The sequence below is a fragment of the Aythya ferina genome, assembly GCF_964211825.1.
Source record: "Aythya ferina genome assembly, chromosome: 7".
NCBI lineage: Eukaryota > Metazoa > Chordata > Aves > Anseriformes > Anatidae > Aythya > Aythya ferina.
Genome location: NC_140302.1, coordinates 37,381,336 through 37,405,691, shown reverse-complemented (window position 1 = coordinate 37,405,691; position 24,356 = coordinate 37,381,336). Strand labels below are relative to the sequence as shown.

Sequence of the window (24,356 nt, the reverse complement as noted above, 5' to 3'; positions counted from 1 at the left end):
AATCACAGCAGCCTCTCATAGTGCTGTATATAGAAAGCTGCATACGTATATCACGTCACAGCTGTGGAAGCAGCTACTCAACTCCAAGAAGTGTTACCTGATTTGGTAAGTTATTCACATGCTCTGGTGAGTCCCCTTATTCCAGCAGAGTTTATGTGAAACTATTTCAGTATACATTGTATTGGCTTTGCAGCATGGTGTGGTGGCCCTGGCACTTGCCTGCTCTGTTCCGCGTGTGAGAAGTCTGCATTTCTGCTGTCACTCTCCGTCCTATCCAGAAACAGATTTTTTCAACAGGGTTGCATTTCATAAAAAGAATCTGAAAAATTTAGATTCGCATCTTCTTTACCATATGGTGCTAATAAACCCCTGAGTTTTGTAATCACAGAAATGAGGGAAAACATGATAATGAATGGAAAAGATCACATCTACCAGAGGCTGGAGGAGGTTTTTTTTTTAGACAGATGTTTCCAGACTGATTGGTTGTGAAAGGAGATTAAATGAAAAGTCAACAGTGTGATAAATTATTCTATAAAATGGGGACAGTCAACAATGATGATAGGAAACATGGCTCAAAAGCACGTAGCTCCATCCCCGAATTGCTTTGTCATGTGCAAGCAATTGCCATGCTAGCCACAAGAAAGTCACACTTTGAAGTGCGGGAGGGAGCCAAGAGCCAACAGCTGCTGGGAGCTGCTTGACTCAGAGCTGAGCACTGAGCTAGGGAGAAGAAACTGGGGGACTTTCAGGGGTCAAGTTTCAACTATTATTTGATTAGTGTTAGCCATATGACTGGGGAGCAGCAGCTGGAGTTTGGCACCATACTACAGCAGCACGTAGCAAATGCACACTTACACCCAAGCTCGCAGCCAAAGCATGCACAAACCCTGCTGGTGCTGCAGCCAGGCCGGCGGGGAGGCTGGGGAGGCTGGGCAGGCTGGGAAGCTGCCTGCTTCCCACTCCGTGTGCAAGAAGAAGGTAATGATGTAAGTGGGTAATCTGAAATAACAGGAGAGGTTTATGGCAAAACAATTTAATCCAGGTTCTTTGAGTCTCAAGCCTAATATCTCAAAGCTCAACAATTTTCTCTTTTGTGAGATTGAGCTATTTCTATGGAGAAGGTTCTCACCATGTGTAGAGCTCTTTTTATGCCATTATGTTATTATGCTATTCATAATTAACAGAAGCAGCTATTATTCTCCAGTTTACTCGGTGAGCAGATGCTGGCTCCAGGTAGCAGATGCTGCCCCCGCAGCACATTGCTGCGGGCTGCTAGGGAGCACCAGGAGGAATTAATCTGAAGAAGGGAGCACGCACCAGGGGAAGGTGATGTGCACTGTTTTACAGGGAGGGGTTTTCCATCATCAAAAATGCTGCAGGCCCTTGAAATACAGAAAAATAATGGTGTACAGAGTGGCAGGAGAGCAAGCCCTGATCTCTGCTGCTTCTCTTTCAAATCTGCTGAGCACCAGGAGCAAGCCTCCTGCTTCCTTCCCCAGAGGAGCTCGTGTTTCTGACCGCTAGCTGCTCATTTTGTTTGGCAAAAGCACTGAGGAACATGTTGGCTGTTTCTACCTGTGGGCAGCTAGCTTATGCTAGCTTATTGCCAGCCAGAATCTGAGTTTTTCCTTGCTATATTGGTCTCTAATGGGTAGTGTTATTTCAATAAATTACGTTTCTGCACAAGTAGACCTTCCTGGAAGGCTGCTCCCTGATCAGCACGGCACAGCATGCTCACATTATGGGCCATTTACAACTTCTGCATCATTAATGGTATTACAGGAATCCCATTTACATGTGCCTGTGTGTGCTCTGAGAGCAGAGAACCTGCAGTGTGCTGCCACAATTAAGGAAGAAAAAGCTGCCTGGATTCAGAGGCTGCCACTTGGAAATCTGCTCACCCTCTCTGGGTGCGAGGTCGTTCCTGCGGTTCAAGTTGTTAAAATTAGCTCTAGACCTTGCTCAAGGCTGTTTCTTTCCAACATCACTTAACAGCGGCTCCAAAGAAGACATTTTGGAAGTGTTTGAGATAATGCTGGCAGCTGTGGGACCACTGGAGAGGGTGGAAATGGTCTTTTAGTTCACACCTGATAAAGAACTTAATATGGAAAATGGAAATCGGGCAAAAATGAAGGCTGGAGGCAGGAGCTGGGCCTGGCCTCAGCTTTCTGAAGGACTAGGCAGCACCCTACAAGCCCAGGCAGAAAAGCAGAAAATGAACTTTCCACCCCATTTTGGGCTCTCTGGCAGCCACCGGGTCTGTGGGCGCCGGGTGCTGGGTGTGAGCGTGGCCCCAGGGTGCCGCAGTACGGCCAGCCCGGCTCCAGCCTGCACTGCCCGCCTGGCCAGGGGCTGCTCCGTGCCGACGGCCTGAGTTCAGCCCAGCTGAGGCAAAAGCCTGTCACCTTGGCTAAAAGAGCCCTTTGCTAAAGTCTGATCTTTATATGCAAGCGTGCAGCTGCAGTGCTTGTTTTCATTTCAGTTATTACATGGAATTTTGCCCAAACTCGGCAGATCTGTGTGTCACAGGAGTGTCAGATAATTCATGGGCTTTTAAAACTGAGTGTACAGTAACCAGAAAATGACTGGTCACCTGTGATGCCATTCAGGTGGCTGAAGGAGCCTGTGCAGTAGGAGGACCTCTTTCCCAGAAGTCGTCCTTGCAGCAGAAACAGCTGTGGATGTAAATCTCCCCACTCCTACTTTCAAATGCTTTGAAGTCTATTTTTGTTCCTCCAGGTTTCCCAAAACAGGACACACCTCTTACAAACCAGCTGCGGTACGTGGGCAGAGAGGGGGCTGTGCAGCACAGGGTGGTTGTCCTGGGGCACGTGGCACAATTGGACTTCAGACTGCATGGTGGGCTGTGGGACAGAGAGGTGTAATTGGTATGTCTCCAGCCTCCCGCTCTCCTGCAGATGCTCATTTTTAATTATCTGCACTGCCTTGTGGTTGCTAGAGTCGTGCCTGAGGAAGGGAAAGAGGAGGTCTCCTGAGGGACTTGTTCCTGCTCCTACTTCATGGACCGGAACAAACAAAATGATTGATGAAGACACGGCTGGGTAAAAGGCAGTTTTACTTCCAGCCCCAGACTGAGCTGCTGCAGACAAGATGCAGCCTCCAGACGCTTTGGGGAAGTTTTGCATGGACAAAGTGCTGAGCTGGGAAGCGCAGCTATCGGCACCGCTTCCTCAGCACTTTCCACGTGCTTTTTGTGTGGAGGATGCCTGAGGCAGAGCAGAAGGGGAATCCCAGCCAGCAGCTCTGTCTCCCACCGATTTTGCATTTTGGAAGCACTGCGTGTGGCTGGGGGTTGCCGTGAGCCCCGCAGGGCCTGCAGCAGGATCCTGCGCTGCCTGGGCACCGTGGCCACTGCAACGTGCCAGGGTTTGAGAGCACCGTGCCCTCTGAATGCGGGGATGTTATTAGCTTTAGCCTTCGGCGCAGTGCACCAGCAGTAATTACAGTTATTAGGAACTGCTGAAGGATTAATACGTTATGGCTGCTGAGTGATGCTCCTGGAGACACGGCCGAGCCTCGCCCTGAGCCGGCGGAGCAGTGCCACATCCCTTCAGAGCTGTCCCGGGCCGTGGAGGTTTTGGGAGACGTGACTGGCAGCACTGTGGTGCTGGAACAGCCTCAGGCTCCTCCCAGATCAGAGCGCTTCTCTTTCTCCCCTCAGTGCTAATTGTAAGCTAGTTAAGGAGGGTGTTTGCTGCCTTCAGCGTCGCTACACGGAGTCTCCTGGCAGGGCAAGCAGCCCGTTGCTGCCGTGACCCCGAAGCACAGCTCTTCGCTGCGAGCTCCTGGAGGCCAGCAGCCACAGGCTGCAGGAACTGCTCTGGCGTGACCCAGCACCTCACGCCCGACCAGCTGCCCGCAGCAACCTGAGACGAAGGAGGCTAAGCAGACGGGAAAGGCGCTGGGAGCTTTGTTTTCCCAAGGGATTTTAGGCATCGCTGCGCGAGGGCAGTGAACGGCCGTGTGGTCCCCAAGCCAGCCCTTCCACAGGCACCCAGCCCTGCCGATGTCTGGGCAGGATTGATGCTGCCTGCCAGGCCCTGGGCGCCTGCTGCCCCTGCACACATGTGGGCTTCCCGTCAGGTTCCTGGGGGCGAAGCCCTTGGCGGCCTTGCTCCCACAGCGTGCTGCCCACAGAGGGACTGAGAGGACGGTGTGGCTTTTATGAGCCTGGAGCACAGCAGCTCTGTAAAAACACAAAGCAAAAGAAAGAAAAGTGATTAATTTTTTTTTTCAATTATCCTTGCATCCCAGCAGCTTGATCTCACCTCCCCCTGAGTACATACATTGCCAGTGTTCAGACTCCAGGAACAAAATGTTTTCAGCTCCAAAGCTGATGTTTTCTCTTGCTTCAGTGTGATGTGCTTCATTGTATAAACCATTTTCTCATTTTGAAAATTTCCTCTGTATTTTTAGAAGCTTTTACTCAGTCCTCAGGCAGAAAATGACCCCATGGCAGAAGCCACACTCCCATTTAAGCTGGTACCTGCAATTTTCAAAGCAGGCTGTGCAGCCCGACCCTGCCTCAGAAGGTGGCACTCAGGCAGTGCAGCTGCCCCGTGCTGCCAGGTACCAGCACACCTGGGGCAGGAGCTGCTCCCCCTCGCCTCCCCATCCCACCCCACGGCAGGGAGGGAGCTCCCCCGCCTGTGCTCCGTCACTGCCCCGCGGGGCGAGCTGCTCCCCACGGGTGTGCCAGCCAAGACCCAGGATTTCCTACCCAAAGTTTGCCTCCATCCTGCAGCTCGTAAATGGCAATCTGCATGCAACAAAACCCAAAAACCTTCTAGGCATCTCCACCCTCCTCAGCCACAGCCTCAACAACAGGTTCCAGCTAGCCAAGATCATCTGAAGGAAAAGATTAAAAGCTTTTCCTTCCTGGCTTAACTCTGTCCCTGCCGCTCGCGGGGAAGGGGCCATCCCGCGTCCTGCATGGGGACGGACACTTGCAAGTGCTCTGCCTATGAGCTCCTCTGTGGGGCCGGCAGCCCGTGCCCCTGCTTCGGGACAGCTTGTGCTAGTCCAAGGTGCTTTTCCTAATTGGAAAATGTTTCTCTTGGGCTGGCAAAAATACTGAGTTTTGGAACTTGCTGCCACCACCTTCCCCTATGAAGCACCACAGCTTTTGCCGCAAATGTGCAAGGATTTGTGGTTTGCAGGAGCTCAGTCACAGAAGAGTGGTTTAGCCATACTGATTTGCCGATAATTTAAGAGATTCCCAGATAAAAGGTCTGATAAAAGTCTGATAAAAGATAAAAGTGCTGATGAAATTCCCTTTGTCTCAGGCTGTGTACATGGGGGGAATCTTTCAATCTACTTTCCAGTCCCTGGCTCTGCTCTGAGAGACAAAGACGATGTTGTTAAGACCGAAGGATAAGCCACGGTCTGGAACTTGTATTTTAAAGGTCACGAAAAACTATCTCCTAATTTCTGAAAAGCTATTTGCCTGAAGTGAATGCCGTTGTAATGCTTCAGAAAAAACCATGGTAGAAAAAAATAATGTTTTTATTGGCCTCTTAAATTGGTGCATTGCCATGGGACTTACCAACATTCACTTTTAACAGGGTAAATATTTGATTTACTGAGTTATTAAGAATTTAAGCAGCAATCATGTTTTACCAGCCGTGCCTGCTAATTAAATGATTCTGTTAGTAACACTGGTGACTGTGAATAACACCGGTGATTCATTTCAATCACAAAACTGCCTTTTTCTTTCAAAAGTTTAATAATAAGAAAATGGACATGCATGTGCGATAGCGCGAGCTCTTGAGAAGAAATAACTATAAATAAAATATAAATAACTGTTGTGGGTTAGTGCTGATCTTTATGTCTCTCCGAGCTCTAGCAAGGGCCCAGCACACAGCAGGCGCCGCACACTGCCAGCCCCTGGGCTCCCCTCTGGGGTGTGCAGCTGGAGCCCGTGCCACCACCTTCAGTGGTGGAAGGATGTGGAGCAGCCACATCCTTCACATATGTGCCCACGGGTGGGCACAGCACGGGCTGCCCCAGAATGGGATGTGCCCTGCAGGAGAGGAGCCCCCGCCGTGCGGCGGCAGAGCAGGGGCTGCAACGGGGCACGCGCTCCTCATCCGCCAGCCTGGAGCCCTCGGTGCTGCCCCTGGATCTGGTGAGCAGACAGAACCCAGCTGGCTGCCAGCAGCTCTAAAGGTCAAGGTGTGCTTATCTAAATAGCACGTCTTGCCTTTGTGTACACATTCTTCTGTTCTTTTTAAAGATCTTCAGCATTTGTCCTAGATTATTAAAATGTAGCGCTGTAAATCGTATGTTTGCATTCACACAGCACAGCGTCACAGCTCTGGTAGCACACGTTGTGCCTTCTGCTGCTGAGCTGCTCCTTCCAATGTCCTCTGCACCTATTTTCTCCTTCCAACACAAAAATTTATTGGTTTTACATACTGAGAGTCGCTTTTTCAAAAACACATATCATCTCAATTGGAATTAGTGTTTGTGGCATGTTACTCACCGAAGACACAAGGCTCTGAATAGTCAGTCCTGTTTCCTATAGAGAAGCCATGAGTTAGTACTGCCAGAATGACAGCCGGGGGCTTGGCTTTGACATCAGCACACAGGTCTCCAGCTCCCTGTAAATCAAAGCAACAGATAGCGAGCTATCCACTGCTCCGTTCTTCTGTAGGTCTCTGTGGCAGAATCATTCACATACCAAGCAGTCTTGGAAGTTTATCCATGATTTTTTAATTCAGCAGATTGCATATGCTGTTTGATCAAGTGTAAGAAAAGCCAACCAGTTTCAACAAAAGACAGCGCTGCCGCTGGCAGCCTCTGGCTGCTGTAAGCCTAACATGGGAAATGACCCCAGCGAGCAGAGCAGAGCCCTGTTTCGGTTGTTGCCAGGTGCTTTACGTTTGACAGCTCTATGCCTGCCCTCTATCTTTTTGATATATCCAGTGTTTCCTGTTATACTCAAGTGTAACAATTCTGCAGCCTTGAGAGTAGGAACCCTATGCGACTCTCCTATAGGGACAAAATGAAACACAGCCTGGATTTCCTACGTGGAAACTCACCAAACATTAAAACTGCCTTTCAAAATGTTGCCTGAATGTAATAAACCATCACTTGAGCTAGGCCATGCCTTTAATACCAACATGAGGTCAGAGACCCGGGGTGGATGAAGCACTCTCCATCACCCCACGTTGCTTCGTATAATGGGAGCTGTGCCCTGCTCACTTGCATGGTCTTCTGTCCCCATCCACCCCTCAATGAAGACCACCAGTGATGCTCTCTCTTCGTAACCCTATGGCTCCCAGTGTCAGCTTCCTGGTTTTGTGCATCTCCTCCCCGGAGATGGGGTGGGAGGAGGGCAGGGCTTCTAAGCCCAGTCTCTCTTTGCCTCCGTGTTTGCTGAATGCATGCAGGCTAATCCACCGACAGGACCCACCCAGCACGCCTGTGGGGAACGCAGGGAAATCTGGGGGAGGTGGGCAGCTCACTGGGAAGCGTCAGGCTGCAGGGATGGGAAGGAAAGAGGTGCCTTGCGCCCTGCCACAGGTAGCCACTCTGCTTCCACGCTGGCAGGTTCCTCAGGCCCAGGAACAGGCTGCTTTGCAGCACCACCACTGACTGAGGAAATTCAGTGTGCCAAAATTGAAGCTCAATGCACTTGGCCTTGCAGCACGAGAGGAACTTTATAAAGTGCTAATTGGCAGGTGAGCAGGAGCTGAGCGCTGCCCGGGGTGGTGCTGTCCCTGTGGTCCCTGGGGTACAGCATGACCCCACCGTTGTGTCCCAGCCCCAGACTGCAGAGGCCAGCCTTGAAACCCACTGCTTGCCACGGCACCTCCCTACCTGGCATGGACACTCACAGCTTGGTCTTTTCCCCTCAGGACGCAGCCACATCCCAGTAAAGCTCCCAGCCATCTCTTCCTCGACATGCTGATTCCCCAGCTAAAGCCCCAGCCCCAGCAGTGCACAGGATGTGCAGGGTGCCTCCAAAAGGTGCAGGGTGCCTCCAAAAGGTGCAGGGTGCCTCCAGAACTGCTCCAGGGGGAGGCAGAGGGAAGATGTCCGGTCTGGGGCTGGCTGCCCACCACCCCAATGTGCTGGCAGGGGGTCTGTGCTTGGATTTCAGCTGCAAATGGGCTCTTAGTCAGTAATCCCCCAAACCAGGAATCATTGTGAAATGCACTGACTGACCTTTCCAACTTAGAAAAGGCCAGAACAAAAGGTTTTGACAACTCCCAAGTTCTTCCTCAACATCTTTGTGTGTGAGACGATGAAGCAAACCCGCTCTTTCTCCTGCACAAAATTTCAGTGTTGAGCAAGTGACATGTTCCCGAGAAATAAAATTATATGGAAGCTAAAAAAAAAAAAAAAAAAAAAAAAAAAAGAGAGAGAGAAAGAAAGAAAGAAAGAAAGAAAAAAGTGCCTTTCGGCAGTCCTTTCGGTCTGCGCGGCTGGTGGTGCTGCTGTGACGCCGTCCTGCCAGGAGAGGGGCTCGCACCGCGCGGAGCGCAGCTCCCGGCCGCACGGAGCGCTTGGCGCACGGGGGCTGCCCCGGCTGCACGTGTGCCCCCGGCCTGCCACACGGGCCGCACGTTTCAGGGTTTGTGAATCCCGGCCGAGTTGTAAGAAAAGTTTACGAGCCTCAGTGCCAGTTCTTGGCTTCAGCCTGGAGCCAAGCAATATGCAGCGGTTATCCCCCTTTGCTGCTTGAATCACTCTCTTGTTTTAGAAGAGCTTAGAATAATGCTGGGTTTTAATCTCAAAGCACATACACATCTTAAACAATACCGTGGGTTTTTAACCAGCTTGTTCGTTTGGAATCCGTTTTGATTATCTGTAAGAGAATAACAGTTTTCAGGGCTTTTGAGCAACAGTTACAGCTCTAATCTCAATGCTGTCCACCACCCATGAAAAATTTCTTTTTAGTCCTTTTGAAAAAGGTCCTCTACATTTCTGTCACTGTCCAATTCCCCACGAATTTCCCCAGCTTACTGGTGTTATTTCAGGTTGCACACTACCCTCACATGCACTACCAAGTAGCTCTGCTTGCTGTCCTGGTGTGTTTTCAGAACAGGAGATGCTACTACTTGGAATCTCATAGAAAGGATTTATAGCGGTTAATAATTAGCGCATTGATGCACCAGGCTGCAGTGAAATTAACTCTGGCTTTGTCTGCTTGGACTTGGTTCATTGCTATGCACCGAAGCAGTGGCAGAGTCAGGCCCAAAGGCAGTGATGGGTTTGCCTGACCCAGGCCATCCCCTTCCACCCGCACTGGCATTAGATCAGTGCCACTGTGTCGGCTCGTGACCCAACACATTCGCCAGGCCCGTTACGTGTTGGAGTGCTGCTGCCTGTGGCTTCAAGGTGTTTTATGGGCACTGCAGCAGGAGCCAGGCACACTCAGAGCCACTGAGCACAGCGCCAGCCTCCGACCTACAGCCTCCTGCCACCGACCCCGCGGTGCTGCACAGCCCCAGGGCCGCAGGAAACGCTGCCCTGTGTGGGCAGGGAACCAAAGGCAGAACACCTTAACTTCCTTGACTTAAACCCGCAGGACACACTGAATTAAACCTGGGGCTGGTCAGCCTCCCCTGGCTCTAGTGCCATGGAAGGGCAGAAGCAGCATAAAATCACCTTTTCATGTTCTGGTCCAGCTCAAGGGCAGGCTGGAAAACCCCTGACCAGGCTGAAAGAAAACAGGATGTTTTCCTGCACTGGCATCAGAATCCTCTTATTAATCCAAGTCAGTCCTTGGAAATTGTGACAATGATGGAGAGGCTGATGGGACTGAAGAAGTGTGTAATGCATTTCACGATTGCGTGACAGTTCATATATTTAGCATCCTACTATGCCAAAATGCAGAGGCAGCACATTTTGATCTGGGCTTTCATCCTGAGGGCTGACCCTGCCTTCCCCCTGCATGACAGATACTGCAGCAAATTTAGTAATAGAACTTCTTCCTCTACAGATTTTTTACTAGTGATGAAAATCCTGTCACAGTTAGCTTCTTTCTTTTATCACAGTTGCATGATCTCCGATCTCTTAAAAAAATGAATACTAACAGAAAGTGTAGTAAAGAAGTAGGGTTCTTTGCACTGCTATAAAAATGCAGCCTGTCATCATTGCCTTATACCCTTTACAGAATCTGGCACGTAGTCCTTATTTGCCAACAGCTGCTCACTGATTTTGTCTCCAGAGCATCTCCAAATCCTCATGAGAGCCATAATGTGAAGACCTTTACCCATGGTCAGGACACGGGCAGCTGCAGTTCACCATTGGTGAGAATAGAAGCTATGTGCTCATAACACAAAGCCATGCTTTAGAAAGGTACCCCTGAAATTCGGGGTATTTTTAATCCAGCGATGGTTACTATCAGCATTTCTCAGTAAGGAGGTATTGTTGCTGTTCTAAGGGGAAACGATGCTTGGTGTTCATGAGCTGTGAGCTGAGCAGGGGACATTTGGGTTCCAGGAGTCACACAGAGGCACGCAGCCACTGGCTGGGAAACAGGCCAAAATCTTCTGATCCAGTGTGCTCCAGTTTGTCAGCACATTTTGATTTGTTCTCTAGCAGGACCGATGCAGCAGCACTCAGCAAGGCATTGCTGCAATAGGTGCTGTGTGGGGGAAGTGGTGCTGGCAGCAACTGCTGCGGTGGCGGGGCAGCAGAGGTGCCGGGGTGCTGAGGGGTGCGCACCGTGCCTGTCCCACGTACAGGGCTGGCAATGAGGCACTGCTAGTGGGCAGGAAACACCAGTCTGCCTCCCGGTCGTGGGCACTGCTCAGGGCAGCTTCGGGCCATTTTAGGCCACAGGAACAGTCCCAGAGCCAGACTCCTCGCCATTCCCTACCCCTGTACCCAGGTGACAGGGCCAGTCCAGCAGAGCAGAACAGGCAGGTCCCAGCGGGGTGGATCAGCTCCCAGGCAGCGAATCTGGGGCTTGGCATTTTGGACCCCGACACAAAGGAGATGCGAAGCAGGGATGCCCTATGGAGCTGTGCTCACACACTCTTGGGGACGCTCACAGCCATGCATCACCGGTGGCATGAGGGTGGCACAGCACCCGGGACACAAGCTTTCCAGATCACTTACCTCTTCTTCAACATCCTGCATTTGGTAAGCCAGACTTCTGCCCTTTTTCCATTTGCAGAGTCCTGTGCTGTGTCCAGCCTCCATGCAGCAGGCCTGCTCTTCGACATTTTCCAAGGGCTTTTGTTCTGCAGAGGAGGGAAAGCTAACAAAATAAAGGACAGGATGCAAAAGGGATCCAGCTGTCCTCATAAGAACTGACACTGAACAGTGACAAGGGGAGCTATTACAACTGCATTGTTGGAAACAATATTTATTAGGCAAACTCAGTCTTTCAGTGGAAAAATAGTGACAGAAACATACAGAAATATAAAGTAAAATGTAATGAACTCATTTGCAAAAGCTGCCTACCATCTCTATCAAAGTCTACCTGTGCAGATCCCAGCATCCCGCCTATTTGCTTTCCTATTTTTAGGAACTAGTTTTGGTTTTATGAAGTAATTTTCAGAAATCAGTACAGCCATTCATACAGAGATTCAGTATGTTAATAAATAAGGCAGGCTGAGGAAATCCAGTAACAAGTCTCCCCCATGTTATAAATTCATCTACAGTAGAGCTCGCAGGTTAAAGCATTTCATCCAAATCACAGAACACACACACACTTTATAACTTAGCTCTGAGCCTTGTTTTAAGAGGTGGCCTCAATTACCAGGACTCCCCTGAGATGAATCTCTGGAAAGCCTTCCCTGTTTTTGAAACAGAAACATGCTGCATAAGGTCTCCCTTATAATCTTTACAAAAGGTACTTGATTCCATCACTTCCTCGCTGAAAGCAAGAGGAGACTTTTCTTGGGGGGTTCTGTGGAACATGCAATTCCTACACCTTCATTTTTCACATCTGATATTTGTATTGCTGTCGTTATGAGTTAACCCAATGACAGGAAAAGGAGAATCTTCTGGCAGCATTACCTCCTGCACTTTGGTTTTCTGAAAGCATTTAAAACAGACTTCGAGAGCTGCGGGACACGGATTCACCAGTGCTCTCACACACAGGTGTCGCACATCCTAAAGCCAGTACTCATTCTCCCCCAGTGAACCTGCCTGTCTTTGTGCAGGTAGCAGCGAACACTGTAACGGTGTAGGACAAACCAGCTCGGACACGTTTAGATACGCAGATGGGAGTGGCAGGACACAGACTACAAAACTTGCAGTTTGGCATGGTCATGCCTGACTTACCCAGGTGAAAACTGGATGTAAAGAGGTCCTTGCAGAAACCTCTCTGTGACCTGGAGGTTACCGAGTGGGGTCCTTCACACCTCAGTGGGTATGAGATGTGCCTGGGGACCGGCATCCTGCAGGATCACTGGGCTGGGTGAAATAGGGTCCTGCCCATGGACAGGAGCTGCGCGGGGAGAGGTGGGGCTGGGCAGGGACGTCAGGGATCGTTAGTGCCATCAAGGCCCTGGCAAAACTAACAAGTTGCCAAAGTCACAGCTTTAATAGATTTTTAAAAATATATCCTATTTTTTTCTGCAAAATGAGTTGGCATCAGTGATAGCTATGGCTCAGCAGTAGCTGGCCAGGGCGGCGTGGCTGTACCCTGACAGTGTTCCTGCAGCTAGCACAGGCAGGCACAGGCGACTGCAGCCCACACCAGCTGCTGGCGTGTAAATGCAGCACGTTCAAATAGCTCAACAAAATAGGACTTCTGTCCTCTGTTTTTAAATATTGGACATTTTGAAACAGCTTATTTATTTGCTTCAGTAAACACGATTCTGCTGTGTCCCATCTAGCAGCCATGAAGCTTTAGCTTTCTGGGCATTATTTGCAGCAGATTTGTCCTTTCCTTTGTGCAGCATTCATTGTCTAGCCTGACAGCTGCTCCTCTGTCTCTGCTCACTCCTTTTTATCAGTAATCTCTTCTTTGATTTCTGCTTGGTTTTGTTTTTTTTGCTAAATGTCATAGCTTATTTCTCAAGTCCTGAGCATACACAAAAAGACGAGCAATGTGATGGGAATGCACATACGGCCGGGATTCTGGAAGTAACTTCAGTCTGGCCTGCACGTCCGTACCTGCAGAGACAGCCATGTCAATGCTTCCTGTCCTTCTGACCTGAGGACAGCAATATGCCAGAGCAGCCTGCCTTGCAGCCTCAATGTTTTATTTCCCAAATGTGAGCGCAGCCCCACGCACAACTCTGCAAGAGACTGACCCAGGGGCAGCCAAACCTCAGCACTGCTGCCTGCTGCAGCCCAGCCCGCGGCTGGCCACTGGTGCTGACCCTGCAAAAGCCCTTCCCTTCAGCCCCAAATTTCCACTGCTGCTACAGTCAGCACCCTCGCCAGCCGGTCAGGAGCAGGGCATCCATCAGGGCAGGGCAGGGCAGTTCCCCAGCGTCGCTGCTGCAGGGGACAGAAGGACGGCACCCTGCCCCGTCCCCACGTGGTCTGCCAGCAGTGGGTGCCCTGCAGGACAGCCCTTGGCACTTGCAGCTCATGGTCCGAAACGTGTCTGCAGAAGTCAGTGGTGCAGCCCACAACAGTCAGAACATTTACACCAGATGCCTCCCTGACTGAAATCACCTCAGCTCCTCTTTTCTGGGATCACAAGAGAAAAATGCTTCTGAGTACCACAGTATTTCCAGGCTGAATATAATGTAACTACAGCAGACTTTTTTCAAGAACAGATTTTGTCATTTCTGACAGAGCCCTGATAGTTAAGGGATTAGAAAACAAGAGCATAAAAGATGGCCATTGCCTTGTTAGATCTCCAAATTTTGTCTAGACTTGAATACTTTGGGATGGATAAAGAACGGGAAGTTTGGGTCACTTCCTGTCTGAGTCATTAGAAATCAAAAAAGCCACACAAGAGTTAAAAATGCAGCAAAGCTACAATAAATATTATGCAGGTGTTTATTACGGTGACGTTTCAACAAGGAAATCCTCCTGACTCTGCAGGACGGGAAGCAGGCCTCCCCTGGAATAAGCAAATACAATAAATGCAGACAGCGACCTTTTGGCACCAGGAGGATGGTTTCTGCTCTTGGTGAGGGCTCGCCGACCTGCTGCAGTGCCTGGAGGGGACGCAGGAGCGCGGTGCCGCCTGCGCTGGCCGGCTGCACATCCCAGGAGCTGCTGTGTCATAAATGCATCAGCTGCGTGACAGGCGCTGTGGGGGCGTTACTAACTGGCAGACTAATCACTATTCTGACCATGCCATTGTCTGCTCTGCACACTTCAGGCTGGAGGAGACGTTCATGCCCTCAGAGGAACTGCTAGATTGCTCGGATATAGCAGCCAGGGCACTGCCTGTCCCCTCGCTGAGTTGGCACGGGATGGGTATCAAAAGCCTTCATGACACTGCGTGGCATTTCCACAGCCGGACACACGGTGCCAGACATTGTCACTGAACTCATCAGCTGTTGTCACTCTGTGCCCTCCATAAACCCCGAGGTGGGGCAGATAACCGCAGCACTGCCTCTCTGCAGTCACCTGCATGGCCACCTCTCCTCTGCACACACAACCCGTGAAGGTGGCCCATAAACCAGCTCCCGTCTGCTGCCAGGAGAGAGAGAGCACTGCCGTGTGCTGGGTCAGCACCAGCACAGCCGAGGTCCCAGTGGAGGAAGGAAAGGCTGAGGAGCCGGGCAAGGCAGGAGCTCAGCAAGCCACGGGCTGGTCTCGTTACAGCACCACGGGCGTGCAGCAGGGCAGCACGGCTGCAGCAGTGCCCGGCACAGAGCATCCTGCCCTGCTGCGCCCGAGGCTGCACAGACAACATCCAAACGGTAACACCTGTGTGTGATCTTCACTGCATCTTGTCACAATGTAGCATTTCATCCAAATTCTTTATCTGCCTTTTGTCAAGTGAGGGATCCCTTTCTTAGGCTTGGTGAGCAGTTACTGACCCAAATCAGGAAGAACCACCGTTATGATTATGTGTTACTCTTATTTTAGCTACTGCAGCTACTGGTGCCGTTCTTTTCCTTTTTGTAAAGCACTATGATAAACTTGTTCCATACGAAATGCAATCCTTACTTCCCCTTCATATTGCTAACTTTAACAAGCTGGCTAATATTTTAGGGAAAAAGTTCCTTCTTGCAGAGTTAGTTTAGCAACTCAGCATTTGAACAGAGCTGGTCGTATGGTGCAGTGCAAATTAGCCAAGCTGCAAGTGAGCTTTTTTCCTTGAGTGTCTTCACAGGCAGCCACACAGAGAGGACCAGGGACAAGGGGTGCGAGTCGCACCATCAGGGGTTTGCTCCCACCATGCAGAAGGAATGCTTTCCAGCAAGGGCAGCCGGTGGTCTCCCATGGCCCCTCCACACTGGGTGTCCTGTGAGTGTGTGAGGCGCTCTGTGGTGCTGTCCCATGCACGTTCTTACATGCTGAGGAAGAAAGGTAGGAAGGTCAGGCAGGAGAAGGGCTGTGCCTGCACTGCAGCACAGGGTGCGTGGTGCCCGTGCCTCTGCCTGAGGCAGGCCAGGCATGAGCTGCCTGACCCCAGGCACTGCCGTGACCCCGGTGGCTGCCGTGGCCCCACAGCTCAGTGATGGCCCAGTGAGGCTTCCAGCCAGTGGCTGCTGGAGTTGCTGCTGGTATTTTTTGCACTGGCACGTAGGGACCTGCTTTTGGCATCAGCTAATGTATGGCAGGAGATGAATTAATCTGTCCAGAGAAAGGAATTTGCTGTGGGAAATGTTGTCATTTTGACGTTTGATTTATCCAAAGTCAGGGTGAGAAGCTGAGGCACCGAGTAGTTCTGCGAGGTTTCAGCTCAAACAATAGCTAAGCGAGCTGTCCTGCCACTCTGAAATCTCAGGCTGAACTACTGACTTGAAATCTTTCAATTCAAAGTACCACTTTGGAGGAACAATTTAGGGAAAGCTATGCCCTCCAGCTGAAACAATTTCAGGGAGAAATGCTTCAGCTGACATGCACAGTGAATACACGAGAGCTAAACAGGAGAGAATGAATTTGGTTATGCACAAATGTGCTGCTCGGCGTCTGAAGAGCAGCTAATTCACAGCTCTCTTCCATGAAGTCCTGTGCAGACAAAGGAAACTGGGGGAAATACGGGTGGATGCTACGACAGTAAACACAATCTGAAATTCAGATGAATGCTCACAAATGCTGACTGTGTCCTGTTTAATCAACTCCCATTGCGAACTTAATTTGTATTGATCGTGAACATCTAAAGCTGGAGATTAGTACCAGCCATGACTACAAACCGCGCCACACTTGTTTGCAAACAGTGGCTTTCCACATACAAATTGGTATGTTGTCATGTCCCAGAGGGAAAAAATATTCTGGAATAAAGTGTTCCACATGTGGAATATTCCAGAATACGCTGGAACAAAGCATTGGAGCACAGTGTCAGCTTCTGGCATTTACTAATGTTCTAAGTTACTATTTTGTACAAGTTGACACAGTAAGGAAGCCACTAACCCCCTCCGATAAGCTTCTCTTCCACTCTGCACAATACCTGGTAACAGAACTCTGCTTCAGCATCCTCTCTGTGTCTGCTGGAGGATGCACAGCAGACAGAGATCACCGAGAAGGGAAGGTTGGAGATGCTGAGTGCACAGCGGGCTGGGTGCCATGTGCTGGGCGATGCTGGCGGCCCTGGGCTGCCCCGCGCCCCGAGCAGCCAGCAGCCTCTGGGCAAGCAGGGGCTGGCAGGGGCTGGCAGCGGCTGGCAGGGGCTGGCAGGGGCTGGCAGGGGCTGGCTCTCCCCACGCAGCAGATTTGCAACTCGCACAGCCAGCTGGTTAAAGCTTTCCTGCAAGTGAGCTCATCTTGCTTCCCTTGAATAAACAGCGTTAAAGGCTTTGATGTTTCTCTTCTCACTCTCTTTGCTTTCTTTATGCTCAAACCCAGAAGAAACAAGAACGCTGGAGCAGAAAATCCCCCAGACAAACAGACCTGCATGAGGTGCATGACGTTCGCAGTGCTGTCCAGCACCTCCTTTCACAGGGTGCCCGCTCTGGGGGCACGGGGGAGCTGGGGCAGGTCCTGCGGGGTCTGCACACCAGGGCTGGAGCCGCGACAACCCAGGTCATCCATAGGGCTCCTGTGCTCCCCAGAGGGGAGCATTTGTGTTTTCCATTTTTGCAGCTCACAGTCACTAAATGGGGGAAGTTGTCTGGGATGCTACCAGTACGTTTTTTCTTGAATACCAGCATGAGACTTTCCAAAGGGAAGAGGTGAAGGTTTGCTGAAGAAACTACCCAATGCTTACTCAAATGGGAGAGGAACCTTTGGGGATGCAGAAGTGTGTGGGAAATGTCGCACGAATGCCTGTCACAGGTGAGAGACCTTTGAAACACGGCACTTTGGACACCGAGCTGCCATGCTGCAGGCAGTGCTGTGGGCACAGGGACACAGGGCTCCTCTGAACGGCATCCTCCTGTGGCACACAGGCTGACAGATGGGCAAGGGGAAGCCACTGAAAACGTCATCGGCCTCAAGGATTTTATGCGTTACACTCTGCTTTATCTCACCAATTATTATGTCACTACATAAGTAAAGGTGATGCTTCCCTGCACTTGTTTGTTTGTTGTTTGCTCAGAATCCATCTTTGCAGTCTGCACATGAACAAAGGCAAGCGGACAGGAATCAGAGCTGTTATGATATATGACTACAATGCTGATAAGGAGATCACCACAGCCCATGGCATACACAGGATGAGAACACAACCCAGCCACCAGCACAGTGCTACAATACATGAGCTCCGTGCAGGAAATCACAGCCAGCTGGCCAAGAACGGGCCCAGTTGCCGGCCCCCTCGTTGTGCTGTCTGCCACACGCGGAGCAGAAGCGCAGGGCCTGGCAGCAGCAGTGGTTCCTGCGGCGGGTGGCGGTGGGCGAGTCACAAGCACATCCCTGCCGTGGCCAGGGATGAGGCCGGACCCTGATACGGGTGAGCACTGCTGATGCTGCCAACCACCCTCCAAATACACCTCTTCTGGCAAGAGGCGTCTGAATAATTCAGTAGTTGCCATAAAGGAAGGGGAAAAAAAAAAAAAGGAAAAGAAAAAAAAAAAGAATTTGTTGCTATTCTCATTCTGTTCAGCTGTTTCACTGCACTCTTCACCGAGAAGAAAAAAAACTAAACTGCTATTTTAATTTCAAACACAATCCCTATGAAATATCAGCCTGTACACACCAAGGTTCATTGCTTTCAGGCAACGACTCATAAATATTCATTAGAGAATTAAAGAGCTATTAACAAGGGTAAGTGTTGAGGAGCATTCATTAGCTGTCTTCCACAAAAAATGAAATTTGCATTTTCCCGTGTGGAAACCCACTTCGTGAAACAGCACCTTGATTGACAATAAGGCATGGTATGAGACTTGATGTAAGGCAATAAACACCCACCTCTGATACAAAGGATGCTTTGGATTCTGCGGCTGAGACTTTACATGGAGATGATACAGTTTTTGTAAATGTTAATGACTCAGCTCTGGCCCAAACTCGCTGTCCCAGGCGCATTTGCCAGACCAAGCACCTGAGCACACTTCTCCCAAAGTCACGGGGACACCGAAACTCGTCTCTTTTTAGCAGCTGTGATTCACCCTGATTTGTGCATCTTGGCCCCTGCCTGCACGTTTCCTGTAATGAACTCCCCAGAGGACGCTTGGCCCTGCAGCGTGGCACAGCTCTGGGTTCTGTGTGTGCTTCTCACAGCGCCCATGGCCGGGTGCCGCTGCACCTCGCCGGCCACACGTCGCCCAGGGACGGAGGTGCCCTGCGGGGACGGCACAGGGAGTATCTAAGGGAGTAGGATATGGCAGGGGCTGCAGCGGAGCAGGGGGAAAGCGATTGCTCTGGGGCCAGTGCAAGCAAGGTGGCACGGCACCCACTGCCGGGGGGCTGCCCCACAGCCCTGGCCACAGGGGCTCCCCAGGCAGGGCCTCGTATGCGTGGCAGCCCTACAGCACTGCCAGGGGAATGGGCCCCTCTGCCGCCGGTAATTTTCCTACATCTGCAGCTAATGGGAATGCATAGGAAAATCCCAGGGGAGTGTCTATTAGGCAAAGCAATTATTTCTCAGCCTGAAAGGCAAGATGGGAACCACATCCCCTAATGTCTCTCCTGAAGCATAATTCAGTAATTGATATTTGCTCTTCTGCCCTTGTATGGTGAAGTAACGGCATCTGGAAAGGGGAACCTGGAGCAGAACAAGGTTCCCCTCGGTGGGGATCATACATAGCAGAGGACTTTTTACCCAAGACACGAGTAGCTACTGGACTGCAGCTTTGGATTCACAGCGACAGCCTGGGGTGTGTAAGGGGCAGCCAAAACCTCTGGTCTGTTCCCATAGACAGGATTTCACCTGCTCCTGATGGAAAGCTTCCAGGGACCTGTAACTGGAAAGAAAATACTAGAAACCAGTACAAGAGGTGATGCCTTGTTTTAAAGGTTATCTGATGCTGCAAACCAGTGCCCTGGGCAGGGGTTGGTGGGGGGGTGGCTGGGTGCAGACACTCCCAGCCCTGAGCACTGTCCCCCTGGTCTGTGGCTGCAGCAGGCACTGCTGGGGAAACACAACATCTACTGAGTGGGGCCTGGCAGCCAAAGCCCTGTGGTGAACTGAAGTCCAGCTCTGCTGCCATCAAATTAGCCATAAATTATTTCCTGAAGTCTCTGAATAGAGGTATTTGAAACTGCAGACTGACCATGGCCAGAAGTTCTCATAATATATTTCTCTGTAAAACCATAGCAAGTTAGATGTAAATATTTGCACATATACAGGGACACACACACTCAAACTTCTTTTTTCTATTTTTTTTTTTATTTTATTTTTTAATAATGCCTGCTTCTGTTGAACAGCGTGCATGCTGTCAGTGTTTGACGTTCTGTATGCACAGGGCGTGGGACTGACAGAGCAGCAGGCACATGGGGGCAATTTTCTCATCTTTCTATACTCCCTCCAGTGAGTATCTACTGCTCTGCGCTCTCTTGGCTCTCTATAAATACAAACCAATCCCACAGCGGGGCCCTGTGAAACGAGTAAATGAAGGTATTCCTCCTGCTCATAGACGAATGCTAGAGAAGTATCAATATGCACACATACATACATTTGGGGTCAAAATTGCATCTTGCTTTGCCCAGATTTTCCAAAGATTGTTTTCAAGCCTGCCTGAGTTAGGGGTAAACCTCACTGGTCAGCGAGTGTGGGTCATAGCCTTAGAACAAAAGCAGGGATGCAAACAGGGTGCTGAAAGTTTGTCCTAAAATCATTAAAGTTACAAAACATTTTCTGACTTTCAGGAAAGATTCACGATTTCTGCCTTTTTGGGGCAAGCTGTGTTTACAAGCAGGGTGCACCCGCTCCCTGAGCCTCTGCCCCCGTTCCAGAGGCGATGCAGCCGACCGAGCCCCGGCCCTGTTCCACCCATGGCCAGGAGCTCGTGGTGGCTGCAGCTCGGTGGCTGTGGGACTGTTTGGGCACCCAGCACCCAGAGGAAATACGGGGCGCACTCAGCTGCCAGGTCTTTGGAGGGAGAAGCAGCCAGGTTTTCAGTCCCAAACACCTCCTCACGGCTGCCACCACCCCGATGCTCGCACTGGCAGTACAAGTGTGATCGAACTGAGGAATTAACGTTCATACTGAAGGACCACTTTTATTGTGCCGTATCTACATACAATGTCTTCCACAGGCTCTCAGCAGGCAGTGATAGCACGGGCTCGTGAGCTGGTTCCCCCTCCCGGGGCACAGCCCCGCTGTAGTGAGGCTCAGGGCTGGGAGGCAGCGGGGGGTGCGGGGCTGGCGGTGCCGCAGCACCAACACCCGGCAAATGAAATGCATCTCTGCTGTCACAGGAGAGGAGGCAATGCCAACACACAGCAGCTGTTTACATAACAGAGCAGGGAGGGGAATATCTCCATTATCAGCTAGCAATTTTTCCAGACAAAGAAGTCTTCTTCTGTAACCCAGTAATCCTCTTATGCGCCCGCCGCGCCTCGTTCAAACACCTACAGGAGCACGGGGCCGTTTCGTGTTCAGCTGGTTTTCAAGCCAGCGTGCCAGCTCCCCACATTTTCCATTACTCCACACCTCTCGCCCTGCCGGTGCCGTGGGTAGGGTCTGGCACACACTCCTGCTGGGCCCGTCACCCCGCCCCGCTGCTGTCACCACGCAGAGCCCGGCATCAGCTGAAATTCCTCTGCTTTATCCAGGCATGACCTTCCTATTTGGAAACCAGGTTTCGTCTCCCTTGATCTGTGATTTTCCACTTCCTCCTTGTGCGGGTCTTGCACAATGACCCCGAGCGGCTCTGCCTTTGCCACTTGCCCCCAAAATCCCTCTTGCCAGAGGAGGGGCAGGCAGACCACCCTAACCCCGGCAGCGCAGCGTGCTCTCCCCAGCCCGTGCAGGGCTCCCGCAGCAGCATCCCCAGCACAGGCCGCTGCCTGAGCCCAGGTGTCCCTGACCAGGAAGGCAAAAAAGGCAGAACAGAAACCATGACAGCCTCAACACCTGGGTTTCTTACAGCCTCCAGCCTGCTGATAGGAGTTTTGCATCTCGCTTACATCTCTTACATGAGAGGGGGTTAAAAAAAGCTTTGAATTCGTCACTACAGAACTGCCAGTGACTGGTGAAGTCCCCAAAGCCTGGGGGTTTGGGTCCTGCAGCATCCCATCCCACACAGCATCCTGTCCCTCCCACATGGGTGCGGGGCTCCCTGCCCTGCCGGTGCCCTAGGGGGGCCAGGAGCTGCTGCAGAGCTGGGGAAGAGCCTGCACCCACTCGGCATTGTCTGCCCCCGGGTTTGGGGGTGGCACCACGGGCAGCACCCGGTGATGGTGGCAGTGAGCCCCAGCGGGACGCCTCAGCCAGCCCCCAGCCCCCAGCTCCAGCCCCCAGCAGAGCAGGACCAGGGCAGAGCAGCCACTCAGCAAAGCACCGGTGTGTGCGTGTGGCAGGGGGTGACACACACGTGCACACATGCACACAGCCAAGCGTGGCTTTCCCCAGGTGCACGTTTCCTCATGCACGTTGCTGCTATCGCCACCAGAAATCAAGGGGCTCGTTGCTTGGAAGGGAGCTGAGCTGCACGATGTGCAACCAACTCACGTGGGCCTCAGGAGCCCGGGGTTTATTTTTAGACCCATTTATTTTCCTCTCACTTTAATCTCTCCTGGTTTAATCTGTTTTTGCACTCCACTCTGACACTGGTGATAGGCAAAAAAATAATCAGTTAAACAAGTAAAAACCCCAAACCCCAGCACAGCATGTTATTGACCACAGCAAGAGAGAAAGCAGGCACAGAGGAAACTATTTATAGCAGAGATAAACAAGGTAAAGGGTTTTGCTGAGCGAAAGGAAATGGAAAAATAGAGCTAAGGCATAGACCTTGAACACACTGCCCTTGCCCAGGCCCAGGAAGGCTGGCTGGCTCCTGCCCTGCCCGCCAGCCCTGTGCCTGCACCGCCGGCGCAGCGCGGCATGGGGACAGGGACGGGGACAGGGACAAGGATGCTGCAGTCACCGCTGGGAGCAAGCGGGGCTCTTGCTGCTGGGGGTGGGTGCAGCCGAGGCTTTTCTGGGCTTCACACAAATGCTGAGTGGATTTTTTTTTTCCTGCTCTAAAAATTTAATGGGAGAAGAAAGCATTTCCTGCCCCACCCTGCAGAGAATTGCTGCTGTGTGACGCAGAGGGGCTGGCGGGCTTTAACCTGCTTTCAGCAAGAGCTAGGGAGAGGATGCTTTGGGCACTATTCGGGCAGATTTTAGCAGGAGCAAAGGTATTTATTCAGAAATACGCACAGCATAGACCTGTGTCACACTAACTTTGAGAAACCCTGACGCATTAAGTAGGACTAATCCACCTGAGCTTTCCAGTGAGAAGAAAGACAGCAAATGCGTCTTAAACAGGGATTTCCCTCAGCTTCTGGCAAGGCAGCCTGCCCCTTTGTGCCTTTGGTCTGTGCATTGAAGAGGCCTGGCAGGGGCTGGCTGCCGCAGCAGAGCAGGGTCTGCCAGGCAAGGGGTCCACAAGGGAGCATGGCCCCATGCAGCCCCACAACAAGCTGCACAGCCCCATGCAGCCCCACACAGCCCCACAACAAGCTGCACAGCCCCACACAGCTCCACACAGCCCCACGCCGAGCTGCAGAGGAACTCCTCGCAGGTAACACAGTTGTAGCCGAAGATAAGCTTCTGCGTTCGTATTTTCTTAGCCTGTTTGAAACTCGCCTAAATCAAATCAGAAGGTTAATCCCTACATTTTAGACACGGGGAACAATGCTGTGTTAATTCTTTCCTGTAGATTTGCTAATTTGACTTTCTTTTTCCAGAAGCATCAAAGCAGAACCCTCCAGAAGAGAACTTCCTAATCAGCAAAGCTAAAAAGGAAATCACTTATTTAGTGGAAAGGATGTAGACATACCAAAGGGAAACATTGCCATATTCTTTTTATAGCTCTGAAAAACAACTTTAAAGAGCGTGTTCCCTAAATCTATTTTTATTGCAAAGAAATGGAGCTTTGGGGCCCTTCCATGCAGTCATCTTGTTCTCTGGGCCTATAAATAAGAACATCAATAAGATGAATTGGAACATCTTTTCGTTGTTCAAAATATTGTACTTTATTGATTGAAAGGAGGAAGAAAGTTAGGAAGAAACAACAAGCAAGTGAAGAGTCCATAGCAAAGGCTTAGATGAGACGTCCCAAACCCTGAGTCAATCCTGCAGTTTCTACATGGGCTGTGAAATGTTTTTGGACTCTCTGAGTCCAAAGAAGTCCAAGCTGAGCCCAGCAGGAACACATAATTATACACGAGAACTAGTCTGCAGAATTTTCGCCAGATGCATCTCCAGTGGAAACCTCAAGTTAATTGTATTAATAACGGCAAAAAATGTGTGTTAAATAAATCTGCATTCAAATCTGTCCCTGCTAACATCTGCCTCTTGCTATGGAAATAGCAGTCCAGCTCCTTGCTGTGGGGCCTTTCCACAATTATCCAATAAATTTTGCCTAAATATACTGTGACTCTGGGAACTGCCAGAAGGTTTTGGATGCATTCCAAACCTGAATTTTAGCACCAACTAAAGCTCTCATCATAGCTACAGGAAAGACAAAAAAAAGTCCTCAGGCCTATCCGAGGACAGAAGAAGTAAAGCCAAGCAATTCATTTACTTTATTAAATCTGCAAAGGAGCCAGCAAGGAAGCTGGAACTGCACTAGGGCTTCTCATTCCCCAGCTGGTGATGGCACAAAGCAGTAAAAAGAATCCAATCTGGCTCCATTTTCTAGAGTTCAGAACAAGCCCATTTTCCATGGAGCTTTCTGTAGCTTTTCCTACACTCTGATCTT

At 50.8% G+C, this 24,356-nt stretch overlaps 1 long non-coding RNA gene across 1 annotated transcript; it reads right to left on the bottom strand.

Annotated features, from left to right (window-relative positions):
• Nucleotides 1–2,989: 2,989 nt before the first annotated feature.
• On the bottom strand, nucleotides 2,990–18,617 carry LOC311439975. The gene is made up of 6 exons (XR_014695125.1): nucleotides 18,415–18,617; nucleotides 12,271–12,496; nucleotides 11,098–11,239; nucleotides 8,791–8,836; nucleotides 6,506–6,623; nucleotides 2,990–4,207 (listed from the first exon to the last, which is right to left on the bottom strand). It is a non-coding gene; the product is annotated as an uncharacterized lncRNA (long non-coding RNA).
• Between the last annotated feature and the right edge of the window lie 5,739 nt (nucleotides 18,618–24,356).